The sequence below is a fragment of the Elephas maximus genome, chromosome 2 (genome assembly GCF_024166365.1).
Source record: "Elephas maximus indicus isolate mEleMax1 chromosome 2, mEleMax1 primary haplotype, whole genome shotgun sequence".
Lineage (NCBI taxonomy): Eukaryota > Metazoa > Chordata > Mammalia > Proboscidea > Elephantidae > Elephas > Elephas maximus.
Window position 1 is genome coordinate 177191249 of NC_064820.1, and position 23514 is coordinate 177214762.

Sequence of the window (23514 nt, forward strand, 5' to 3'; positions counted from 1 at the left end):
TGGTTTCAAAACTCTGTGAATATACTAAAAACAACTGAGTTGTACACTATAAAAGCGTGAATTTTATGGTTATGTGAATTATATCTCAATAAATATTAAAAAAAAAAAAAAAAGACACATCGGCCACCCTCGTGGAGTGAACAGTCCAGTAAGAGGGAGATGGAGATCAAATAAGACAACACAGAATCCTCCAAGGTGATAAACTCCAGGAAGGAAAGCTACAGGGCACCGTGAAAGTCTGCAGCAACTCTGAGGGAAGTGGGGGCCTTCCTGGTGGGAACCAAGCTTGAGGTGAGATTTCACGCTGTATGATCCCTTTTCTTCTGGTCTGTTTCCCCACGGAGTCTCCAGGCCAGGACTCAGTTATCTTGGAAGCCCTAGAGCCTAGCTGATGGGAGGTGCCCAAAGGCAGAATAAACTATTTTGTCTCCCTTATGTTTGTATACGAAGATACTGAGTTTCAACAACTTTTCGTTCTGTTACACAACGTGGGGCTCCAGGTCCCCCACAAGACTGCAGGCTGCTTGGGTATTTCTTCTAAGTACAGGGCTGCAAATTCAGGCCCTTGACAAGAAGCCAACCATAATCACAGATCCTTGGTGTCCCGCAGCCAGCAGCTGCTGCAAATTACCCAACTGACCTTTACCCCAGGCTGCAGTGCCCTCATCAGCACAGTTCAAAACCCCTAAACACAACAAGTCAGCTATGCAAGGTCCTGACTTCCCTCCCCCTCAACTCAGCCAAGCTCAGCTCCTTCCAGATCTTCCCTTGTGCGCCATGCTCAAAGTTTGCCCTCTGTACACTTTCCTGGGAAGAGGGGCCATAGCTCCAAACAGATTCTCAAAGGAAGCCATGGTGCATCAACATAAAGGGCCGTTGGATTGGGCAGCAATACGTGTAAAGAAGAAGTAAGGCTTCTGGGAAAAGGATAATCTCAAGGGTGGGCAGCATTTATGAAAGCTGCCTGGGATGCTCTTCATCCCTATTTCTGCTCATCCCTCAGATATCTGGCTAGCAGCCAAGCATGTTAGCCATTTGCACCACTCAGGGACTTCCACTCTTAGGATGTGACATTTAACCAAAAGGTTGCCAGTTTGAGTCCACGTCAGAGGCACCTCGGAAGAAATGCCTGCCAATTTACTTCTGAAAAAGCAGCCATTGAAAACTCTAGGGAGCACAGTTCTACTCTGACACACATGGGATTGCCAAGAGTGAGAATCAACTCGACAGCAAGTAGTTTCCTGAGGGTGGCCTTCCCTGATCCCCCATCATTCCAAACCAGGTCCCCTTTATTCTCCTAGCACATGTTCTTCCCAGCCAAATATTAATTTATGGGTTTCCTCCTGCTTTCCTGCTAGGCTCCAGGGTCCAGAAAGCGGGGGCCATGTCTATTTTGCTTACTCCATTGGCCCAGTGCCCAGTATAGTGCCTGGCACAGAGTTAGGTGCTGAAAAAACATCCAATGAGTAACAAAAGAACAAATACAAGGGAGTCCCCGCCCCCTCCCATACACAGAGGAGCAGCTTGGCACAGGCTGTGAAGCTATGCAGTTCGGGGTTAATCTCATCTCTGCTATTACCAGCCTCAGGCATGTGAATTCTGAACCGTAGTGTCCTCATCTGGAAAATGGGGCCACACTGTGTACAAGTATCTGGTAATGTAAAGTACTTAACAGCAAGTCAACAACCATCAGTGCCCTTCCCCTCAAGCTGGGCAACCAACCTTCAGAGAAGTTGAGTTTACCTGCCTCTGTCAAAGGCTCTTTGTCCAGAAACCTGCCTTGAGTACCATGAGATAAAGCTTTCTACTTTAGGGTTTGCGGCTATGGTCGGGGCGCGTTTGCAGGAAAGGACACCTACTTAGCAGCGTGTCCTCCATTCCAGATCACTAGTCAACTCTGACTCGTAGCGACCCCATGTATGTCAGAACAGGACTGTGCTCCATAGCTTTTTCAGTGGCTGATTTTTCAGAAGTAGATTGCCAGGCCTTTCTTCTGAGGTACCTCTGGGTGGACTCAAACCATCAATCTTTCCATTAGCAGCCGAGTGCATGAACCGCTTGCCCCACCCAGGTACTGAGTCCTCCACCTTGTTGTTGTTGTTAGTTGCTGTGAGTCAACTACGAGCTGAAAGGTTGGCAGTTCAAACCCACCCAGAGATGGCTCAGGAAACAGGCCTGGTGATCTTTTTCTCAAAGGTCACAGCCTTGAAAACCCTATGGAGCCGTTCTACTCCACCCACATGGGGTCACCACGTGTCCTCCTCAGAGTCTCCCAAACGAACTGGAATTAGCAGCCCTGAGCCTCAGCTTCTTTCCATCACCCACAGAAGTGCGATTCTTTGGCACATAACCAACCATGTGGGACGCCAGCGTGCTTATCCTGTTTAGTTTGAGAGTCTGGCTGGTTACATCCTTAACCCAACTGGGGTGGGCGAAGAGGCATTCATTACAAAGGCTTTGCTCTAAGGAACCGCATTCCTCCCCAAGCACTCTTGACCTGAGTCTGCTGGAAGGCCACAGCGGCCCTGGTGCATGAAGCCAGCCCCTTCTGCTGTGTGGCCTGGATTTCAGAAACAAAAGAGCAGCCTGTGTGGGGTGGCATGTAAAGCTCTCCCTGGATTAGGCAGGCACTTGGCAGGCACTCTGCAGCCAGCACAGGCAGCAGGAGCCCAGCCAGGCAGGTGACCCTCCCCTCAGCCAGCCTGGCAGGGCCAGGGGCAGCATCAGTGGGGCCAGCAGAAAGGCTAGGGGTGAGGGGAGGATGGACAGATGAATGGGGGAGGAGGGGTGGGCAGAGGCTTCCTGACAACTCCCCTCTCCTTCCCTGGCTTACCAGCTGCCAGCCCCTTACCACCTGAGCCAGCCAGGGAAGTACCTGGGCCATAGGTAGGTTTAGAAATGAGCAGATGAGCAAGCAGGAGCACAGGGAGAGGTGGCTGTGATGGAGTTAACAAAAAAAAATCCACCTGACGAAACCTACTTTTGTGATCACAGTTTATTTTTGTTTTAAATAATAACTACCTCAAAAAAAACCTCAAACCCATTGCTGACAAGTTGATTCCAATTCATGGTGACCCTACAGGTCAGAGTAAAACTGCCCCCTAGGGTTTCCAAGGGGCAGCTGGTGGATTTGAACTGCTGACCTTTTGGTGAGCAGCCGAGCTCTTAACCACTGCGCCACCAGGGCTCCAAATAATAACTACAAGCTAGAAATAAAATGAACAAACCGAACTGTACTGTATGTAGCTGCACTACAACAGATCCCCACCATCTCTAGAGATTCTAAACGGTCAATACGGACCGACTTTTTTTGTTCCCTTGACTCAAGACAGCTAACTTCATTTTCAAAACTGTTTTAAACCTTTGTGTGCTGGTTTATATAATAATGTGTGTAATCCTTGTTGCTTTCCGGATATCAGACTGTTTCCTGTGGTTAGTTAGAAAAAATATATGCATATATTTTTTTCTTAAGCAAAACAAGTTTTATTCAGCATATATTCAAAAATGCAAAAGTGAGAAGTGGGCAAACCATGCTGCCAGAGCCACATCTTCCAGAGTACAAGGAAATATTACAGAATAGACAAAAGTGGGAAAATGGACAAATACGCTACCAGAGCCACGTCTGCCTGAGTCCAAAGAATATTACAGAGTCATTACAAAATGGGCAAAACCATTGAAAGCTTTATCTTTTCACAGACTGACTAGAAACGGTGATCCTACTTGAATCGTCTTTCTTAACAATCACTGGTACAGGTTTCCGTAACAACAGTCAGGAGGGTCCTCATTGGTCCAACAAAGTTTCTATTTACTAAATGCTAATAGAAAAAGATAAGAGTGGAAAATCTTTTGTGTTCTGTTAGACTGGCTTACATGAAAGGTTCCCTAAAAGATATTTTCCAAGATTATCCTATCTGTTGTCTTTATACCTCAGGGCCCAGTCGATGTGTCCTTGTGAGTCCTGGTGAGCCCAGCCCCAGCTGGGTCACATTCTATGCTCAAGGACAGGGAATAATGACTCCAATATTATTTCCTAAATCATTCCCTCCTGGTTAGAATATAATTTGTTTTGATGTTTATACTGGCATGCTTAGATGTCCAGTTTAGTCTCCTGAGGGTGAAGTTTAGCCCTTTTGGATCAAACAGCACTACCAGTGTCTGTCACTTCCCATGTATAAGTTTAGTGAGATGTTATATTTAAGATCTGATTGCTAGTTCTTCCTTACAGAGTTAGAGATGGGAAGATTACACTATCCGGTTAATAGTTTCTTCATACTACACTGTCTGGATTTTACTTTTAATATTCAATATATAACAGCATTATTATTTTAATTACTGTATTTCAGATTTTAAAAAATGAGAGGCAAGGTGGAAGAGATGGAATTGTGTCCCCCAAAATGATACATTCAAGTCCTAATCCCTGATACCTGTGAGTGTGAACTGTATTTGGAAATACGGTCTTGGCAGATATGATAAAGTTCTTAAAATGAGGTCATAATGGTTTAGGGTGGGCTCTGAATTCAAAGACTGGTGTCTTTAGAAAAGAACAAAAAAATAAAATAACCAAACCCATTGCTATAGAGTCAATGCCAACTCATAGCAACCCCAGAGGACAGAGGAGAACTGCCCCACAGGGTTTCCAAGGAGCAGCCGGTGGCTTCGGATTCAAACTGCCGACCTTTTGGTTAGCAATGGCGCTCTTAACCACTGAGCCCCCAGGGGAGGGAAACTTGGACACAGAGACACACACTGTCATGTGACAGTGGAGCAGAGCTTGGCCAAGGACTGCTGGAAGCCACCAGGAGCTAAGAAGAGTCAGGGAAAGATCTTCCCCATGAGCCTTCAGAGGCAACACGGTCCTCCCAACACCTTCATTTCAGACTTCTGGCCTCCAAAACTGTGAAAAAAAAAATTCCCATTGTTGTCAGCTACCCAGTTGGTGGTATGTTGTTAAGGCAGTCCTAGGAAATGAATATAGAAGGGCCAGAGACCCACCATATTAAGGCCCAGCTCAAAACTGATTTCCGATTTTTCTCTGGCTACCCTACATTATCCCTTTAACAAAATCAGCCCATTAACAAAAACAACATTGCTAACATTTACTATGTCCAGCCCTTTGATGAGTATCACTACCCTGTGAGACGCTTCCCCCTAAGATACAAAGCCCCTCAAGGCCCTATTAAGAATTTTTTTTTTTTTTACTGATTATAAGTTGTGTTCACTGACCAGTTAAAAAAAATAGAAAAGTATACCAAATATCACTTACAATCCCTCAATCAGAGATTGCTGCTGTTAGGTGCCATCAAGTCAGCTGACTCACAGAGACCCTCTGTACCACAGAATGAAACACTGCCTTGTCCTGTGCCATCCTCAAAACCTGTGCTGTATCTCAGCCCCACTGTTGCACCCACTGTGTCAATCTACCTCACTGAGGGTCTCCCCCTTTTTTTTTCGCTGACCCTCTACTTTACCAAGCATAAGTCTTTCTCTAGTGATTGGTCCCTCCGAAGGACATGTCCAAAAACTAAGCTAGATACAGTCTTGCCATCCTCGCCTCTAAGGCGCATTCTGACTGTACTTCTTCCAAGGCAGATTTGTTCATTTTTCTGGCAGTTCATGGTCTATCTGATATTTTTTAGCAACACTACAATCCGAATGAGTCAATCTCCGGTCTTCCTTTTTCACTGTCCATCTTTTGCATGCATTATGAGACGATTAAAAATACCACAGCTTGGGTCAGGCACACCTTAGTCTTCAAAGTGACATCTTTGCTTTTTAACCCTTTAAAGAGGTCTTTTGTAGCAGATTTGCCCAGTGCAATATGTCTTTTGATTTCTTGACTGCTGCCTCCATGGGCACGCTGACTGTGGATCCAAGAAGAACGAAATCCTTAACAACTTCAATTTCATGATGTTATTTATTGGCCCAGTTGTAAGGATTTTTGTTTTCTTTATGTTCAGGTATAATCCATACTGAAGGCTGTAGGATTCTACCTTCATCTGTACATGCCTCAAGTCGTCTTCACTACCAGCAAGCAGGGTTGTGTCATCTGCATATTTCAAGTTGTTAACGAGTCTTTCTCTTTTCCTGATGTCGTGTTCTTCATATAGTTCAGCTTCTTCAACTTTTGCTCAGCATACAGATTGAGTAAGTATGGTGAAAGGTTATAACTCTGATGCACACCGTCTCTGATGTTAAACCATTCAGTATCCCTTTGTTTTATTCAAACTAGTGCCCCTTGATTCACATACAGGTTCCACATGAGCACAACTAAGTGTTCTGGAATTCCCATTCTTCACAATATTACCCATAATTTGGTATGATCCACCCAGTCGAATGCCTTCACGTAGTTGATAAAACACAGATAAACATCTTTCTGGGATCTCTACTTTCGGCCAAGATCCATTTAACATCAGTCATGATATCCCTTGTTCCACGTCCTCTTAAATGAATCACGCTGGAATTTCTGGCAGTTCCCTGTGGACGTATGACTGGCTGCAGCTAATTTTTAATTATCGTCAGCAAAATTTTGCTAGCAGGTGACATTAATGATATTGTTTGCTAATTTCCTCCTTCTGTTTGATTGCCTTTCTTTGGAATGGGCAGGAATATAATTATTCAGAGATAAGCACTATTAATCAGTGCTTTTTTAAGCCCTCCACTAGGAAACCCTGGTGGCATAGTGGTTAAGCGCTACAGCTGCTAACCAAAGGGCTGGCAGTTTGAATCTGCCAGGCGCTTCTTGAAAACTCTGTGGGGCAGTTCCACTCTGTCCTATAGGGTCGATATGAGTCGGAATCGACTTGACGGCACTGGGTTTGGTTTGTTTTGGTTTTTAAGCCCTCCACTACTAGTCGAAAGGTCGACGATTCAAACCCTTCCAGAAGTCCCTTGGCAGACAAGTCTGGCAATCTGCTTCTGAAAGGTCACTGCCTACAAACCCTATTGAGTACAGTTCTGCTCAGCACACATGGGTTGTCATGAGTCTGAACTGACTCAATAGCGACTAACAACAATCATCTTCACAAGAATTCTTCAGATGTTTCTTGTGCAAACATTCATAAAAAGGGAATCATAATCTCCAAATGAAGGCACTGGCAGTTCAGTGCCCAGGTTCAACTCTCAGTCAATGCACCTCATATGCAGCCACCACCCCCATCTGTCACTGGAGGCTTGCGTGTCACTATGATGCTGAATAGGCTTCAGTGGAGTGTCCAGATTAAGACGGATGAGGCAGAAAGGCCTGCTGATCTACTTCAGATCCTAACAGTCCAATCCATAACCAATCATGAGGATGGCTCAAAAGGGGGCAGCGTTTCATTCCATCCACCGTACATGAGGACGCTGGGAGTTGAGAGCCAACTCAACGGCAGCTAACACCAACAACAAATTCTAACTGCTGCCCACTCCCCCTGCAGAGAGCACTGGAAGCGTATTTTTAGTGGCTGTAAAGAGGTTCATTGTAAGCTGATGCCAGGACTTCACCAAGCTCCCATCTGGGACATTTGGGCTGTCTTTCTTCCTTCATGCTTCCGTTCTGGCCACTCTTCAGAGAGACCTTTCCCAGTCCATATCATAAAGGATCCTATGTGCTTCCCTCACTGAGCTAGCACAATCAGCAATCACTGTTTACTGATCTGTCTCCATGTTCATTAACTGCCCTCCCCACATCCCCAGAATGTGATATCCCTGAGGGAAGGAGCCGCACCCCTCTCTTCACCTTGTCCACACCTCTCTCTTAGTTCCTGGCCCACATAAGGGTTCATGAGTATTTGTTGAATGAATGGATATAAGAATGAATGAATGCAGTGCTCTGGTGTGAACACAGCTGTGACCTGAGCAAACATTAGCTGGGGGAATCTTCCCTCAGCCCATAGTCTCCTTTACCGCCCCCAGGTCTTCCGTTCCTACTCCTGTACTCTCCCCTACCCTCTTGAGAGGGAAACCTCACTATGTCAGCTCAAGGAAGGGCAGCATTTCTGGGACCAGAGGGGCCATTCTGGGGAGAAGAGAGGGGATGAAAAGACAGGCTTGACTTCTTTGGCAAGCACCCTCCTTGCTGTCCCAGAGCTTTCTCTGGGCTTCTCAAGCAGGAAGACAATCTTCTAAAAAGGAGAGTGCTCTGAGAAAGACCAAAGACAAGCGCAGCACAACCCAGAGCCCCTAACTGAACCCAGAGCAGCCAGTGTGTACAAGGCAGCTGTGTTCGCTCTGCCACCTAGAAGGTTTCTGTAGATTGTGGCAGCGAGGGTAGGCAAGGCACGTGTCTCATCTTCTGCTCCCTCCCCTGACCCCAGAGATACCGAGCTTGGCAGAGGTGGCAAACAGTCTCTACACCTGTGCTGAGCTTAGAGGTACCTGGGGAATATGGGCTGGGTGAGTCCCAAATGTGCAGCCACAAAGACCTGAGCCCACAGTCAGAACCCATGGCCAGAAGCTGCCTGAGACTGGCCCATCACCGCTGCAGGACCCAGCATGTGTGCAGGGCGAAAATTCAGCGTGCTCTGCACACATGCTCTGACGGCATTCTGAGGCTAACCTCAGAGGGTTTTGAAGGTCACGTACACTGTAAAAGTTCTCACTTTCAGTATGGTTGGAAAAGCCTGCCGCCACAGGTTTCTCATATTAGGGAGGAAGGGAAGTCTTTGTTTTTAGCACTTGGCGTCCTGCTACAACCTCATTTTCTAAACAACTTGCTGTTTCACTCATTCCTCCTTCAGCTCTCAGCTTAAAAGTCATTTTCTGAAAAGTGTGTTCCCTGGTCATGCTCCTGTCAGTTACTCCCCAAGCACCTAGGACTTCCCATTCATTTATTAGTTCACTCATTCCTTCGTTTTTACTATCCTTCTTCCCCTCTAGACCGTAAACATGAGGGCGGAGACTGCATTTGTCTTATTCAGCTCTGTGACCCCGATGCTTAATACAGAACAGTCAATAATTATCAAAATCCACAAAATCTGGAGAATGGCAAATACTTGTGTTGAAAAGGTGGGAAAAAAATGGTTGGATCCTGATCATAGGTTGTATAAGACTATCCATCATAGTCAGTGATTCCAAATACTCATGAAGGCTAGAGAAGAGATATTAGAACCTGGGGGAGCTGAACTTCAGGGGAAGAGAAAGCTGTCATGTGCCTCCGTCTACCCAACAGCAACACAGGGTTGCCAAGGAAGAACCAGATCAGTGCTGATGGAGGATTCGGAGCGGCAAGAAAAATGATAAACTATGAGTCTATCAGTCATTTCGAGGGCAGTGTTTCCCAAGGTATGTCAGTGGTGCACCAGTCCCAAGAAGAAAAGAATCTGTGGGCCATGAATCTGGAAAACAACACATACTACATTGCCCCTTCCTAAAAGGGATCATGTATTAGCTCATTAAAGCCAAAGGCAAACAAGCCCACTGCTCAAGTCAGTTCCGACTAATGGAACTGCTCTGTATGATCTTCTTGGCTGGGATCTTTTTTCCCGTGACACCAGTGGGTAGGTTCAAACTGTCAACCTTTATGTAAGTAAACAAGTGCAAGCTCTGCCATCCAGGGACCTACGTAAGAGGCTCTGAAAATGTTCTTCGGCAAAAAATACATTTAGCTGTGGGAATCTCTAGGTTAAGTTTATTTATCCATATAGCACCCCCCCTTTTTTGGGGGGCAGAGTAGCACCATCCCAGAGATCATGCTCTGGGAAATGGTGGTTTAGGATGCTGGTGGCAGGGCTCTGGCAAAAATCCCTGGCTCAATGTCTACTAATCTGATCATTCCAAGCCAGCTCAGGGAAACTCCAAGCAGCCAAGTGCTGGATGCCTGGTCGTAGCAGGTTCAGGGCATGGACCCAAGATTAAGTCCCCCACCCCTGCCCAATCCCTTTAATATATATGTGTGTGTATACACATACGCAAGTACATATACACATATATGTACCCATACACACACACGTATATGTATGTATGGAATCCTTGGGTGGTGCAAATGGTTAATGCACTCAGCTGTTTGTTCAATTCTATCTAGAGGCACCTCAGCAGAAAGGCCTGGCGGTCTACTTGAGCCACTGAAAGCCCAATAAGCACAGCTCTACTCTGATGACACACATGCAGTGGCCATGAACTGGAATTCTCTCAACAACAACTAGCTATACACACAGACACACACACACACATATAAAAACTCTTCCATAACCGGAGGGATATACCATTGCCCACCAACATTTTCTACCTCTCATGTTTCTTGTGAAACAGTTTCCCTGGTTTTAGTGCGCCTGTTTAAATGCATGAAACTGGAGAAGCGGGAGTTGGTGCCTCATTACTGTGTAGATGAGTGTATTGTATTAGGTGTTGCATCCTGGAGGTACGATTTTGCAAAACTTTTGTCTCTCTTGCCTTTTTTACTGGGAGATAAGCCTCCCAAGTATTATTTCCTGGTTTCTGTGTGCTCCCAAGTATGTACTTCTCACCAGAATAAGCTATTCTTAGGTGCCATTCATTCTTAGTCACCATTCATTCCCAGATGCCATTCATTGCATCCAGTTGTGACAGCATCCCTGGCTCAGCTGTAAGTTGCTGTCTTGCAATCTTCCAGGACTGCTCTTTGTCTTTCTGAGCTGGTAAGTACTAATTTAGCAATAAGGAAGAATGCATTGCAGTAGTAATTTTCAAAAGACACGAATTCTGTAAGTTATTCTTAGGCACCATTCATCCTTAGGCGCCATTTGTTGTTTACATGTGTAGCAGCACCCATGCTCAGCTGTGAGTTGTCCTGCAGTCTTCCAGAACTGCTCTTCGTATTTCTGAGCTGTAAGGACTACTTTGGCAATATGGAAGAATGCATTGTAGTGGTTATTTTCCTGAGATACAAATTCCTTTGGTTTTATTTATTTGAGCAGGAGGCCTGAATTAAGCAATCTGTTCCCCTTGTGTATGCTCATGTTTGTTTGGAGGTGTGCTATAGGTGTTATACTACTTCTGCAGAACCAACAATTATTTTTTTCTGGAACATCCCTCTGTTTTAGAAATGGTAAAGAGATTTAGAAACCTCCAGAAAATTCTATACTATCTTCTCTAACTGACAATGAGGAGGAGGACCTAGATGAGGAGGGTGACAACGATGCCTGGGAAGAGCATACCATCTTGTAGAATCAGCAGCACATTCTGAAAGTAGGAACAACAACACTGACATGGTAGCAGCCACTCTATACCATGTTTCAAAATGTTTCATGAAATAAAAAAAGCGAAGATAAAACGATTTTATCTTTGCCTCGTATCACCGATATTTCCTACCTCCGGTATCCACCAGGGCATATGTGTCTCACATAATATGTATCAAAATCCATATCTTATAACAAAAATTCAGAAAGGGCTCTTGAAAAAGCATGCCTTCCATTAGTGAAAACACATAGCATCGACAAAAAAAAAAGGAAAAAATAATTCAGTCTTACATAATTTGAAAGCTACCCATTTGCCAGACGTTGTGCTAAGCATTTTTCATGCATTTTGTCCTTTAATCCTCCCAACAGGCACATGAGGTAGGGATTGAGTATCAGCATCCCAGTGTTACAGATAAGGACAGCTCAGAGAAGTTAGGTAACTTGCTTAAGGTCACCCAGTTAACAAGTGATAGATTTGAACCTGCATCTTCTGACTCCGATGCTCTCAACACTATGTTTTGGGGTGTCCATGGGATAGTTTAGGTTTGGTTATTTTACTCTCAAAACAGTTTTATTGAACTGATTACAAAATACCTGATCACTATAGTAATTTTAGAAAATACAGGTGAGCACAAAGAACATTAAAATCACTGCAATCCCACCACCAGGAGATAAGCATCGTGTGTGTGTGTGTGTGTGTGTGTGTGTGTGTGTGTGTTTATCAGTACGTGCCTTCCAGTCTTGCTTCTCAGCACACACTCACCCCTACTTCTCTCTCTCCTCAATTTAGACTCTACATGCATTAGCTCCAATCCCACACTCGTCCTCTTGAGGTGGCTGCTAGCGCTAGCACGCAGAAACAGGCACAGAAGAACACCTGCCCAAGGCCACGCTGCAGGTCGGTGGCAAATCCTGGATGCGTACATGCAGGAGCTGGCGGGGGCCTGGGGTGTGGCACCGCTGCCAGTGCTACAACCGCTTCATCAACAGCCTGAGCGTGTGCTCCTGTACCAGTCGCTGGGAGAAAACCACGCAGGGTCTCCGCCTCTGAGCTTCTCACTATGCTCACCCTCACTGCTGCCAACTGCTGCCTCCCCAGAGACCCAGGCACCCAGGCGCTGGGCCAGCTGCTTGGGAAACAGCTAGAGAGGTCACGTCAGCCTGAGAACAAAGAGTAACAAGATGTGAAGAAACACCACATGCAACCGAGGTGACCAACGGGAAGTATAAACTTGCAAATATAAAGGGAGGAGAGAGAGAGAGGAAGGGAGGAAAGGAAGGCTGCTTCTTCAGAGGCCTCAACATGTACACAGTATCAACCAGGGAGGCCCAATGGGCTGGTGGATCATCCTCCTTCCCCTCTGCCTTGATTGCTTCACAGAGACCCAGCAGGTATTTTCGGTAAAAAATCAACATCTCTGTAGGGACACTATTTCAACATTTTTAAGAGAGTGGCCGGGGCACTTGAAGACAGCAATGCCATTAATACTTCCCTCCTACTAAAGTCTGGCCTGCAGCTTCCTTCCAGCAGGATGGAGGTCACCCCCAGTCACCACATTCCAATAGCGCCCCCCCATACTCCTTGACAAGCTCCTCCTCCTGAGCCCAGGATTTGCCACTAACCTGCAGAGCCACCAACTACCCTGCGTACTCTGTGCTAAACCCTCGTACCAGCTGCTGGGGCGTCCAACCGTGATCACGGACATGCCTGTCTGCATGGTTCTCCCTGGTCACCCCCCTCCCCGCCAAGCCGAGGTGCCCTCCAACAACCCCTGCAGATAACATTCATAGCCTTTTTATAAAATGTCCCCAAGCTCTTTGCTTTAGCTAGCCTCCTGATGTAACCACATCCCTCACCCCTTCTCCGTTCAGGGTGTCCCTCATTCTCCTGGGCCCTCCATTACGTGGGGTCATGAAGTGCTCCGCTCTTACATGCTGGGTGTTTAACAGGTCCAGTCCTTGGATCTCCCCTCACACCCCCACCCTGCAGGTTCCCACTCCTCTGTCTGCCATGGCCTCCAAAGCTCTTCACTCCAGACTTCAAGCTCCAGGCCCAGATTTCCAAATTCCTTCTTGTGGATTCTCCTGGGTATCTGAACCCTAAAGTACAGACTGAAGCAGGTTAGTATAGTCCAGGGTTTCTCGCACGTGGTCAGTTGACTATATGCTTCAGAATCTTCTGAGAACCAGTGTAAAATGGGAACTTCCTGCACCTTTCCTGATTTACAGAATCAGAATCCTTGGGGATGGATCCTAGGCAGCTATCTACATTTAACAAGAGCTTCAGTTGAATCCAATGCTTACTATAAGCTCCATCAAGGTAGAGAACTTTGTTTTGTCCACCACCACATCCCCAGTGGCTAGCACAGTGCGTGCCACGCAACTGGCTGCCAAAAAATATGTGATGAATGAATGAATGCTCACTGATGTTCCAGAACCACTGCCTTGGTTACTATATTTAACTGGTCCTTTTTAAACAAATGAGATCACAAACATAAGGCATTTAATACTGTCTGCACATTATAGGTGCCTACTAAACATTGACTTAACTTAGATGGTACTGGGGCGCCCTAAAAGATTACATGGAGCCATGGTGGCGCCGTGGGTAAAGTGACTGACTGCTGACCAAAAGGTCGGCAGTTCGAAACCACTAGCAGCTCCTTGGGACAAAGATATGGCAGTCGGCTTCGGTAGAGATTTATAGCCTTGGAAACCCTATGGGGTGGATATGAGTCGGAATCCACTTGATGGCAGTGAGTTTTTCAAAGATTGCAGAGAAACTGACAACTTCCAGAAGGAGCACTCCAAGAACAATGCTCATTGTGAAAAAGGCTGATCGTGCTCTACAAAGGAAAATTACTTTGTTCCAAGTACTCAGAAACTTGAAATCTTTCACTCCCTTTCTTAACTGGTCCTTTTGACCCTCTCAAGTCTGCCCACAACCTGCCTTGGTTCAGACACCACCTCTCTGGATCACTGCAACACCCATACCTAGTCTCCAAGGCCAGGTCCTCTCTCCACTGTGAGCTGACATACCCCTACTTACCTCTTTCTCAGCTCTCCATTTGCTCTCAGGATAAGGTGCAAACATCTAGGGAGACCTCCCACTCCCAACGCCAATGTTCCTGGTCTCATCTCCCTCCCACCCACCCCCACTCACCAGACCACCCCTTGATGGTCACTCTTGGTGATTATCACAAACCACCCTGTGTCCTGGTTAGGTGTCTTCCCCTACCCCTTTCTCTGCCTGGCAATCTTCTACTCATCCTTCCAGTCAGTTCAAACAGTACCTCCTCTTTGAAGCTTTCTATGACTTCTTTAGGCACTGAAATCTCATCTGTTGGTACACTGGTTAAGAGTGTGAGCCCTGGAGTCTGGGTGCCTGGATTCGAATCTTGGCTCTGCCACCTAATAGCTGTGTGGCCTTGGGTAAGTAATGTAAGGTCTCTAAACTCTGACGTCTTTCTTAGGAATAGGCATAAATATAGATCTTTTCCAGTCAGTTGGCCAGGCAGCTGTCCTCCAAATTTCTTGGTATAGACAAGTGGGCACTTCAGCGCTACATCTGTTTGTAGAAACATCTCAACTGGTATTCCGTCAATTCCCAGAGCCTTAGTTTTCACCAATGCCTTCAGTGCTGCTTGGACCTCCTCCTTCAGTACCATCGGTTCCTGATCATATGCTACCTCCTGAAATGGCTGAACATTAACCAACTGGTTTTGGTATAGTAACTCTGTGTATTCCTTCCATCTTCTTTTGATGCTTTCTGTGTTGTTTAATATTTTTCTTGTAGAATCCTTTAATATTGCAACTCGAGGCTTCAGTATTTTCTTCAGCTCTTTCAGCTTAAGTAATGCCGAGCGTGTCCTTCCCTTATGGTCTTCTATCTCCAGGTCTTCGCACAAGTCATTATGATACTTTATTTTGTCCTCTTGAGTTGCCCTTTGAAATGTTCTGTTCAGGTCTTTTACTTCATCATTTCTTCCTTTTGCTTTAGCTACTTTACATTTAAGAGCAAATTTCACGGTGTCTTCTGACATCCATTTTGGCCTCTGCTTTCTTTCCTGTCTTTTTAATGATCTCTTGTTTTCTTCATGTATGATGTCCTTCCACAACTCATCTGGTCTTCAGTCATTAGTGTTCACTGCGTGAAATCTATTCTTGAGATGGTGTCTAAATTCAGGTGGGATACATTCAAGGCTGTGCTTCAGCTCTTGTGGACATGTTCAAATTTTCTTCAGTTTCAACCTGAACTTGCATATGAGCATCTGATAGCCTGTTCTGTAGTCAGCCTCTGGCCTTGTTCTGACTGATAATATTGAGTTTTTCCATCATCTCTTTCCACAGATGTAGCTGATTTGATTCCTATGTATTTTACCTGGTGAGGTCAATTTGTATGCTAATCAAATAATCCGAGAGGCTGTACTATATGAAGAAGATCGTGGCATCAGGATTGGAGGAAGACTAATTAACAACCTTCATTATACAGATGACACAATCTTGCTTGCTCAAAGTGAAGAGGACTCCAAGCACTTACTATGAAGATCAAAGATCACAGCCTTCAGTATGAATTACACCTCAATAAAAAAAAAATCCTCACGCCGGACCAATAAGCAACATCATGATAAACAGAGAAAAGACTGAAGTTGTTAAGGATTTCATTTTACTTGGATCCACAATGGAAACCCTGGTGGCACAGTGGTTAAGAGCTACAGCTGCTAACCAAAAGGTCGGCAGTCTGAATCCACCAGGCACTCCCTGGAAACACTATGGGGGCAATTCTACTCTGTTCTGTGGGTTTTCTAGGAGTCAGAATCCACTCAGTGGAAACAGGTTTGGTGGGTTTTTTTTTTTTTTGGATCCACAATCAACACTCATGAAATCAAAAGGCCCGCTGCACTGGGCAAATCTGCTGCAAATGACCCCTTTAAAGTGTTAAAAAGCAAAGATGTCACCTTGAAGACTAAGGTGTGCCTGACCCAAGCCTTGGTGTTTTCAGTTGCCTCCTATGCATGTGAAAGCTGGACGATGAATAAGGAAGACTGAAGAACTGATGCCTTTGAATTGTGGTGTTGGCGGAAGAATACTGAATATACCATGGATTGCCAAAAGAAGGAACAAATCTGTCTTGGAAGAAGTACAGTCAGAATGCTCCTTAGAAGCAAGGATGGTGAGACTACTCTCACATACTTTGGACATCTTATCAGGAGGGATCAATCCCTGGAGAAGGACATCATGCTTGGTAAAGTAGAAGTCAGTGAAAAAGGGGGAGACCCTCAACCAGACGGATTGACACAACGGCTGCAACAATGGGCTCAAGAATAACGACTGTGAGGACAGGGCAGGACCAGGCAGTGTTTTGTTCCATTGTACACAGCGTTGCTATGAGTTGGAACCAATTGGACGGCACCTAACAACGGCAAACTTTGACATGTCCCATCTGTAAAATGGAGATAACTGCAGTGCCTACTAGGTGGCATTGGTAGTTCAGTGGTAGAATTCTTGCCTTTCATGCAGGAAACCCGGGTTCAATTCCCAGCCAATGCACCCCACACGCAGCCATTACCGGTTTGTCAGTGGAGGGTTGCATGTAGATGTGATGGTGAACAGGTTTCAAAGGTGCTTCCAGACTAAGACAGAGTAGAAAGAAAGGCCTGGAGATCTAGTTCTACAAATCAGCCAGTGGAAACCTTATGATCCAATCTGCAACTAATTACAAAGGATCACGAGGATGGCACAGGATTGGGCAGTGTCTCCTTCTGTTGTACATGGCGTCACCATGAGTCTGGGACCAACTGGATGGGCAGCAAACGAGGACAGCAGTGCTTACTTAAGAGAGTTGCTGTGAGGACTTAGATAATGAAAGATAATGTATGTAAGGCTTTTAGCGGACAATAAGCACCCATTAAACGTGCACTTTTACTAACATTAACTGGCTATTGTGGCAATTAACATATGGCTGTAGTTGATTTTACAGGACTACAACCCAGAGGTTAAAAGCCCTCAGGGCAGGGGTTGGGTTCTGGTTTCACCCCTGGCAGCACCTCTGCTGGGTCTGCAGGTTATTTGTGGGGCTCATTAAACTGGGCTCATTAAGGACTGCTGGGTGAAGAGGCCCACCTCACAGTGCTGTTTGCCAACCAAGCCCAGAAGATTGTGGGAAGAAATCAGCCAGGGCTCTGCCTTCCCTGGACTAAGGTCATCAAGGCCTTCCCGCAACTGCCTGGCTTCCTCCTTCCTAACCAGGATGCTGAATTGATGCCCTGCTTCCGATAAGTGCCTCTTGGGAGATTCCTGACACCTGGGGAAGTGTCCCTAAGCGGCTTGACAAAAATTCCCCCAGAAACCTCTTCATGGTCAACCTTAAAAGTAACCATGAGAAATAACACCTGACATATTAAAGTAAAATGAGGCATTATGTCTACAACCTGGTCCAGAAAAAAAAAGTGCATAAAATATAAAAAAGAGAATGAGAAGGCAAATATGGTAAAATGTTAAGAATTGTATTCTACGCTCGCAACACTTCTCTAAGTGTGAAATTATTTGAAAATAGAAAGCTCACACAAAAAGAGACTCAAGAGAGATTACAACTCAGTCAAGTTGTACAGCTTTGTACCATGAACCCCACCTTCTCACCTCACTCAGGGACTTCCCAGGGTGTCTGCTGAGCTTGAGGGGAAGTTTCTTTTACACCATCACTGGCTTCAAGGCTGCCTTGCAATCCCTCTGCTATGTGTGTGTGCGCGCACACGCGCGCGTGCGAGTCTCATCTAAGGTAAGACTCTTGGCAAGAGATTGCAAGGTTTTAAGGCCTCAACTCTCCCACTAAATAGGGTGACCCAGGCCAAACTGCTAAAGCCCTGGGAGGTCATCTCACTACCAGCATGATGGGGTTGCTGGTAGCTGCTAACCTACCCCCCAAGACTGTTTCGACAGTGAGGCGCAGGAAGGCGATTTGTGGGCTGTAATGCGCAAACCCCAGATAAGATGCCTGTGATGAGCACATACTGACTGAGGGCCTCGTATGCAACAGTTACTCTGCTCAGAACTGGGGAGACAGCTCCTGCCCCCATGGGCCTACCACGCAGACAGGAAGGCAGATCTAAAGGAAATAACTGCATAAATAAATGTATAATTACAAATCGTGCTCAGTGCTATGCAGCCAAGGGTAGTGTGTGAGCACGTAACCAGTGACCCAGCCCTGACCTGCCCTGGGAGTCACATTTGCCTGACCTTCTCTGAGGAAGTCAAGTCTCAGCTGGAAGCTAGGGAACAAGTAGGTTACAGCATATTATAATCCCACAAGATTAGGGAAGTGTATAAACCAAATTGTTAGTAGTGGTTAACTCAAGTGAAATGACACCATGAGGAAGTAATCAGCCAAACAAAAAAATATGGGTCGTTAACCAGGACAAATAATCAGGACAAACGCCACTGATTCTCCAACAAATCAATGGCATGAAAAATAAAATAAAGGTGGGGGGAGGTAAAGAACCATTAGAGGATAACCAAAACAAACCCAAACCAGTTGCCGTCGAGTCCATTCCGACTCATAGCAACCCTACAGGACAGAGTAGAACTGCCCCATAGGGCTCTAAGGCTGTAAATCTTTACGAAAGCAGACTGCCACATCTTTCTCCCTCGGAGCCGCTGGTGGGTTCGAACCACCAACCTTTCAGTTAGCAGCCAACCACTTAACCACTGTGCCACCAGGGCTCCTAAAAGACTTAGAGACATTTAAAAAATGTAATGTATGGACCTTGTCTGGATCATGATCTGGACAAACCAACTAAAAAAAAATGGTTTTTGAAACAACTAGTGGAAACAGAATACAGAGTGGGCAGTAGAGGACAGTAATGCATTAATGTTAATTAATTTTGATAGATGTGATAATGGCACAGTCATTATGTTCTTCAAAAAGCCCTGTTGGTGGCTATTTATGGAGGAAATGCCATGATTTCTGGGGGACAGATGAAACACGTCCTGAAGCTGGGTGGAGGGTATATGGGGATTCACTCTACTCCTCTCTGCTTTGGTATCTCTTTTAAAATTTCTACAATAAAAAAATTCAGAAAAACAAAACAAGGAAAAAAACAACAGTGGTCAACTCCAAAAGAGTCCAAAGTGCCCTGAACCGTTGGGATAGATTTTTTACAATGATCCGAACAACCCACTGTGATGAAGTATGTAGCTATCTATCATGTCTCATTTAATGACGCCATGGTGCTTCAGTGTATGGATGAGCCATAGTGCAACCAAGTCTCTACTGACCAGCATTTACACTCTTTCCAATTTTTCCTGAGCTTCTGTTCTGTAAGACATCCTGCTTCCCCTCCTTGTCTCTCCCCAACCTACCCACCCAAGTCACTGGATGACTTCTAGACTAAGCAGCTGGCAGTACGAGCATGGACGTCCCTATCACAAGAATGCCCAGGCTCCTGCACCATCTGCTCCAGTGACCTACAACCTGCATGGGACCCAGGGCCTAAAGGCAATTCACATTTTGCCTTCTAGGGATTCCGTTACAGCTACTTGGGGAGCAGGAAGCAGCACACCCTGCAATGACTAAGAGGGGCTGAGAAGGAGCACAGGAGTCTTCTCACCAGGACTGAAGGTCATCCCAACAATGCTCTCCCAGCCCCCCTTCATGGGTTTCAGACCGGCACCCTGCTGCCAGATGGGACCCCAAAGATCCTGGAAAGCAATCAGAGAGTTCCACACCACTCCCCTTTCTACCTGCTGGTGGTTTTCTTTCTGAGTCCCCACTCTTTTTAAACACAGACAATGATTAAAACAAGACATCATTTTGGGACCTATCTAAATAGCATTGTTTTTTTTTTAAAGAATAATATCCAGGGTTAGCAAACCGGGCACTCTACCCACCACACCACGAGGGAAAGTCTAAACTGGTGCGATATTTTGGGAATTTATTAACTGGTTGTATGGATTGAATTGCGTCACCCTCAAAAGATATGCTGAAGTCCTAAGCCCTGTACCTGTGAAAGTGACCTTGTCTGGAAATAGGTGTTTGAAGATGTTATCAGATAGGTTAACAGGAGGTCATACAGGGGTAGGGTGGGTCCTAATCCTATAGGACTGATGTCCTTATAAAAGAGAAGATATGTTAGAGTCCGGGAGACAAAGGATGCCATATGATGCTGCAGCTGCAAGTCAAGGGATGGCTGGAGGTACCCGAAGCTAGGAGAGAGGCACGGAAGAGACTCTCCCTCAAAGCCTCAGAAGGAATCCACACCCTGAATTCAGACTCCCAGCCTCCAGAGCTGTGAGACAATAAATTGCTGTTCTTTTAAGCCGCCCCTCTTTGTGGTAGTTTTTGCAGCACCCCTGGATACCATACACTGGTGATATGCAAAGTGCTTAAAATCATACCCTTTGACCAGCACTTCCATTTGAGGAATTCATTCTCCTGAGCACACTCACGAACATAAGGCTAGGATCACCTCTGCAGTGCTATGTAAGACCACATGGTACACTAGAAACAACCAAAAAGGCCGTCAGTAGGGGAATGGATGAGCAAACTGTGTTATATTCATACAATGGAATACTGTTCAGCAATAAAAAGAAACTTCTAGTAGATCCAACAACATGGATGACTCTCAAAAACATTATGCTAAGTAAAAAAAAAAAAAGGCAGACGCAAAAGCCCAAGCCATCGCTGTTGAGGTCGATTCCGGCTCATAGTGGCCCTATAGGACAGAGCAGAATTGCCCCATAAGGTTTCCAAGGAGTGGCTGGTGAATTCGAACTACCAATCTTTTGGTTAGCAGCTGCAGCTCTTAATCACTGTGCCACCAGGGCTCCAGCTGCAAAGGAGTACATACTATATCATTCCATTTGTGTGAAACTCCAGAAAAGAAATCTAATCTACGGTGACAGAAAGGCCAATTGGTGATTCCCTAGGGCAGGGCTAGGGGAAGGAACTTGGGTAGCCTGGCTGGAAAGGAGCAGGAGGGAACTTTCTAGGCCAATGGCAATGTTCCGTAATTTGACTATGGTTGGTAGTTACATGAATGTATGTTAGGTGTCACTGAGTCACTTCTGACTCATAGCAACCCTATATATAACAGAACGAAACGCTGTTCAGTCCTGCGCCATTCTCACCGTTTTTTACATTTATCAAAACTCACTGAACTGTATGTATACTTAAGATCTATACACTGTCCTGCATAAAACCTATGCTTCAAGTTAAAAAAAATAGATAACAACTGGCAGCTCCACCTACACATCCAACAATGTGCTGTCACGGTATAGCCAATAAAACATCACGTCTGATACTGCAGAAGAGGGGTTAATGACCTAGAGTGTTAATATATACAGAGAAGGAAAAAAATCAATTATAGGACTGTAACATACTACAATGGCACTTTTGTAAAATAAAATGTATATATATATGAATAGAAAATGATCAAAAGGAAAGATCCCATTCATTCAATACAAATTTATTGAGGACCCACTATATACCACTACTGTTAAAATAAGCAGAAAAGACAAAAGTCCCTTCTATTCATGGAGTTCCATTCAGTGGTCTCGATAATATTTTTTTAATTATTAAAATATCAGTATTATTGCTGTTTTAAAAAACTACAAGGGATCGAACTGGCAATAGCAACTTGAAAGGTTAGATAGGAAGCTTAGGGGGTATTGAGTTTATGCTAATGGTGAAGGAATAATTAGAAAAGGAGGGTGAGTATGGTCATACAACTTGAAAAACGTAACCAGGTTCACTGAACTGTACATGTAGAAATTGTTGAATTGGTGCATGGTTAGCTGTGTGTATTTTCAACAACAACAAAAATAAAATTAAAAAACATACCAACATTAAAAAAAATCACATGGTACAGGAAAGTAAGTAAATTATACAATCACGTGTGTAAAAACACACACAAACACACACACAAGCTTATTTATGGCAAAATAATTCTGGAAGGATTAATGAGGAACTAGAAACTGAGGTACCTTTTGGGGAGGACAGCTAGGGTACAGGGGTGAAAGAAAGCCTTTCACTATTTTTTTATACAGCTTGATTTTTTAAAAACCGTGTTCGTGTGTTATCTATTCTAAATAAACACAATTCAAGTGTTTCCCATTTTTTAATAATGTCCAATAACCAAAAATTAGCTGGAGACAAATGACATGGAAAGAGGGACACGGTACACTGCAAAATGAACAGTGTTCTGAGACAAGAAATTTCTCATTTTTACTAAAAATGATTCAAAATAAAAATGCATACAATGATGATATGCATACAGAAGATGAACATACACCAAAAACATCAATAATTATTATTGGAAACAATTATTTCCAAGTAGTATAATTGCGGAGGAAATTTTACTTTCTTCTGTTCACTTCTATTTTTTTTATTATACTTTAGATGAAGGTTTACAGAACAAACTAGTTCTCATTGAACAGTACACACATTGTTTTATGACACTGGTCAACAACCCCACAACATGCCAACAATCTCTCTTCTCAAGCTTGGGTTCTCTATTGCCAGCTTTCCTGTCTCCTCCTGCCTTCTAGTCCCTACTGTCTAATCTCATTTTGTTTTATGGGCCTATCTGATCTTTGGATGAAGGGTGAACCTCAGGAGTGACTTCATTACTGAGCTAAAAGGGTGTCCAGGGGCCATACTCTCAGGGTTTCTCCAGTCTCTGTCAGGACAGTAAGTCTGGTCTTTTATTGTGAGTTAGAATTTTGTTCTACATTTTTCTCCAGCTCTGTCTGGGACCCTCTATTGGGATCCCTGTCAGAGCAGTCGGTAATGGTAGCCAGGCACCATCTAGTTGTATTGTACTCAGTCTGATGGAGGCTGTGACAGTTGTGGTCCATTAGTACTTTGGACTAATCTTTCCTTTGTATCTTTAGTTTTCTTCAGTCTCCCTTGCTCCTGAAGGGGTGAAACCAGTGGACTATCTTAGATGGCTACTCACAAGCTTTTTTTTTTTTTAATTGTACTTTAAATGAAGGTTTACAGAATAAACTAGTTTCTCATTAAACAGTACAAATACTGTTTTATGACACTGGTTAACAACCCCACGACATGTCAACACTCTCCCTTCTTGACCTTGGGTTCCCTGTTACCAGCCTTCCTGTCCCCTTCTGCCTTCTAGTCCTTGCCCCAGGGTTGGCGTGCCTCTTTAGTCTCGTTTTGTTCTATGGGCCTGTCCAATCGTTGGCTGAAGGGTGAACCTCAGGAGTGACTTCATTACTGAGCTGAAAGGGTGTCCGGGGGCCATACTCTCAGGGTTTCTCCAGTCTGTCAGACCATAAAGTCTAGTCTCTTTTTGTGAGTTAGAATTTTGTTCTCCATTTTTCTCTAGCTCTGTCCAGGACCCTCTATTGTGATCCCTGTCAGAGCAGT

General features: G+C 44.9%; 1 protein-coding gene and 1 non-coding gene across 4 annotated transcripts in view; one reads left to right on the forward strand and one right to left on the reverse strand.

Annotated features, from left to right (window-relative positions):
- CCNJL (cyclin J like) overlaps positions 1–23514 on the reverse strand; it is a 63819-nt gene that overhangs the window by 31144 nt on the left and 9161 nt on the right. The window lies entirely within an intron of this gene.
- Positions 16609–16679, forward strand: TRNAE-UUC (transfer RNA glutamic acid (anticodon UUC)). The gene has a single exon. It is a non-coding gene; the product is annotated as a tRNA-Glu (tRNA).